This window comes from Morus notabilis, unplaced genomic scaffold, assembly GCF_000414095.1.
Source record: "Morus notabilis unplaced genomic scaffold, ASM41409v2 Scaffold264, whole genome shotgun sequence".
In the NCBI taxonomy this organism is placed as follows: domain Eukaryota; kingdom Viridiplantae; phylum Streptophyta; class Magnoliopsida; order Rosales; family Moraceae; genus Morus; species Morus notabilis.
Window position 1 is genome coordinate 188,069 of NW_010368055.1, and position 4,167 is coordinate 192,235.

General features: G+C 44.2%; 1 non-coding gene and 1 pseudogene across 1 annotated transcript; one reads left to right on the forward strand and one right to left on the reverse strand.

The window, feature by feature from the left end:
* The window catches only part of LOC112094695, a 5,258-nt pseudogene continuing 1,091 nt past the window's right edge, over positions 1–4,167 (forward strand).
* LOC112094705 lies at positions 301–407 on the reverse strand. Its single transcript, XR_002903651.1, has one exon. It is a non-coding gene; the product is annotated as a small nucleolar RNA R71 (small nucleolar RNA).

Genomic DNA, 4,167 nt, shown 5'->3' on the forward strand with positions numbered 1-4,167 from the left:
ATGTTCCCGCCGAATGCACCGCCTACGGATTTTAAGCCGGGCATGATTGCACTTCTCCCAACCTTTCATGGATTAGAGAACGAGAATCCATATGTACACATTCGGGAGTTAGAAGAGGTGGTGGCCACCTTTCACAGCCGTGCTGAGGCCGCAAACACTGTCAGATTGAAATTTTTCCCTTTCTCTTTGAAGGACAAGGCCAAAAGCTGGCTGTATTCTCTTAGGCCCAGGTCTATTGGTACATGGGAAGAAATGACGACGACATTCTTCAACAAGTATTTCCCACACCACAAGACCAACAATTTGAAACGACAGATCTCGAATTTCACTCATAAGGAAAACAAAACTCTTTATCAAGCTTGGGAGCGTTTTAAAGATCTGTTAAATTTGTGTCCCCACCATGGATATGAAAGTTGGCGCCTCGTAAGCTATTTTTACGATGGACTCACGATCCGAGAGCGCCAATTTGTCGAGATGATGTGCAATGGGGATTTTCTCCAAAAGGATCCTGACGAAGCTATCGAGTACCTGAATGAGTTAGCTGAGAAAGCTTATACTTGGACTGGGCCGAGTGCTACTGAGAGCACCAGTAGGTCCCGACCAGTTGGAGTTTATCAATTAAGGGAAGAGGACAGCCTCAAGGCTCAAGTTGAAGCTTTGACGAAGCAAATTGAGGCCCTCAAAAGTAAAGATAGTAAAGGACCCTACATGGTGGCAAGGACAGAGGCACATGAGCCTTGTTTAGTTTGTGGTGGAATGGGCCATCTAACTTAGGATTGCCACACTTTAAGTGAAATGAGAAGGGTATATGAGGAGTAGTGCAATGCATTGGGCACATATAAGAAGCCTTACGGATCTTTCTCAGAATCTTACAATCCTGGTTGGAAAAACCACCTGAACTTTAGTTGGCAAGATTCGAACCAACAAGCACAATCATCTGGAGGGCAATGGAGATCAAAGCAACAATCTCAACCATCAAGGACATATTTTGCACCTCAGAATAACATGCAGCCGAAAGGGAATTCTCTAGAGGATACCTTAAAAGCTTTTATGGACGTGCAAAATAAGACGAATCAAAGGGTTGATTCAATGCTCACGCAGCTGGTGGAAGAGAACAAGGAAATAAAAAGTCAGATCACAAAGCTGACAGAAGCTTTAACCGTTCAAGAGCGCGGTAGATTTCCATCACAAGTCCAGTCCAATTTGAGAGGACAAAACATGGCTCAAACTTCCAACTCTGAAGGTCAAAATATCAAGGAAGTTAACGTCATCACTACTCGAAGTGGTAAGAATTCAGACACGCCATCAACAAGTACTACCACTTTGAGTAATGAAGAATCGGCTCAGGAGAAAGAAGAGCCAACAAAAATTCCGGTAAAAGTGCCCTTCCCCCAGGCTCTCCAACCTGCTGGAAAAGTGCCAGAAAACCAAAGTGAGATCCTTGAGCACTTGACACAATTGAAGATCAATCTTCCCTTACTACATGTGATCAAGCAAGTGCCGGCCTACGCCAAGGTTATAAAGGATCTGTGCACTATAAAGAGAAAGCACCATGTCAAAAAGACTGCATTCTTGACGGAACAAGTGAGCGCGGTGATTGAGCAGATGACACCGCTGAAGTACAAAGATCCTGGCTGTCCCACCATTTCCTGCACCATTGGGACACGTGAATTCGGCCAAGCATTGTTAGACTTAGGATCGAGTGTTAACCTCATGCCTTATTCAGTCTACTCGCAATGAGGTCTTGGAGATATTAAGCCCACATCTGTGGTTCTGCAACTGGCCGATCAATCTATTAAGAGACCACGAGGAATAGTGGAAGATGTGTTATTGCAAGTTGATAAATTCTACTATCCTGTGGATTTCATTGTTTTGGACACTCAGTCAGTGGTTGATGTGGAGTCAAAAATCCCGATCATCCTTGGAAGACCATTCCTCGCGACAACAAATGCTCTAATTAATTGTAGAAATGGTCTAATGAAGATCTCTTTTGGGAATATGACTCTCGAGGTAAATGTTTTCAACATTGTAAAACAACCACAAGACAATGACGAGTGTCACCAAACATTCTTGATTGACACACTTGTCGAGGAGGAGGTTCTGCTACAAAGCAACTCTGAAGATCTTGAAAACCTCCTCCAAAATTCTGAGTCTGAAAGTTCCGGTCCTTGTGAGTTGGCTAACATTTCTGCCATTTTCAACAACTCACAGGACAGAGGAATTAAGTTTAAACAACTTTGTTTCGAGGAACTCCCGCAAGGGAGAGAGAAACCAAAGCCTTCCATCGAAGAGACCCCAACAGTGAAACTTGCTCAACTACCTGAAGGATTGAAACATGCATTTTTGGGAGTCGGCGATACCTTTCCTGTTATCATTTCTTCCAAACTCGATGCATCACAAGAGCAGCGGTTGATCAACATGCTGCAAAAGCATAGATCTGCATTGGGTTGGACGATTGCTGACATTAAAGGGATCAGTCCTTTGATTTGCTCCCATCATATTCATTTGGAAGAAGGAGCTAACCCGCGAAGAGATCCTCAAAGAAGATTGAATCCAACAATGAAAGAAGTGGTGAAGAATGAGATTCTCAAGCTATTATATGCTGGCATCATTTATCCTGTTGTTGATAGCAAGTGGGTTAGTCCGACTCAGGTAGTGCCAAAGAAATCGGGGGTCACTGTGGTGGAAAATGAGAAAGGGGCTCTAGTTCCCACAAAGGTCGTGACTGGTTGGCGCATGGGTATTGACTATCACAAGCTTAACGCCGCCACTCGCAAAGACCATTTTCCACTTCCATTCATCGATCAAATCCTAGAACGAGTGGCAGGGCATCCTTTCTATTGCTTTCTCAATGGCTCTTCAGGATATTATCAGATAGAGATAGCATTAGAAGATCAGGATAAAACAACATCCACATGTCCTTTTGGCACTTATGCCTTTCGGCGAAGGCCATTTGGATTGTGTAATGCACCTGCCACATTTCAGAGGTGTATGATGAGCATTTTCAGCGACATGATCAAAAAATGCATCGCCCTATTCATGGATGATTTGACAGTCTTCGGAGATTCATTCGACACATGCCTTCTCAACTTAGAAGCCGTTCTACAAAGATGTGAAGAGAAGGGTCTTGTGCTCCATTGGGAGAAGTGTCATTTCATGGTATCATCCGGCATAGTTCTTGGGCACATTATTTCTGAAAGAGGAATCGAGGTCGACCGCTCTAAGGTTGAACTCATTTCCAACCTGCCCACCCCCAAGGCCGTTAAAGATGCCCGATCTTTTCTGGGGCACGCCGGATTCTACAGGAGGTTCATTCAAAATTTTTCATTTATAGCGAGACCGCTAAGCAACCTCCTAGCAAAAGATGTTGTGTTCAACTGGACACAAGAGTGTGAGGATGCATTCCGAACACTCATCGCAAAACTGACTTCTGCCCCTATTATGCAGTCACCAGATTGGAGCTTACCTTTTGAGATCATGTGTGACGCAAGTAACTACGCTGTAGGGGCCGTTCTTGGTCAACGGAAGGAGGGGAAGCCTTTCGTTGTCTACTACGCAAGCTGTACTCTGAATAGTGCTCAAATGAACTACTCTACTACTGAAAAAGAGTTGCTTGCTGTAGTATTTTCTCTCGACAAATTCCGTGCATATCTGATTGGTTCACCTATCACCATCTTCACAGATCATGCCGCCCTTAAGTACCTTCTCTCCAAAAAGGATGCTAAGGTGCGTTTAATTAGGTGGATCCTTCTCCTGTAGGAATTTGACTTGATAATCAAGGATAAGAAGAGAGTCAAAAATGTGGTGGCGGACCACTTATCTCGTCTTGAATTTAATGATTCTGCCGAAATTCCTGCTATTAGAGATGACTTCCCCGATGAACATCTCTTCGCCGTCACTAAGATGCCATGGTATGCGAACATTGTTAACTACTTGGTGACGGGCGAGATTCCATCTACCTGGGGTGCATAAGACAAGAAGAAGTTTCTGGTCGAGGTTCGTAACTTTTATTGGGATGACCGCTATCTTTTTAAGTACTGCCCCGACCAGATCATAAGACGATGCATCCCGGATGATGAAGTGTCTAGTGTCCTGAACTTTTGCCACAACGATGCATGTGGCGGTCATTTTTCTATGAAGAAGACCGCCGCGAAAATCTTGCAGTGT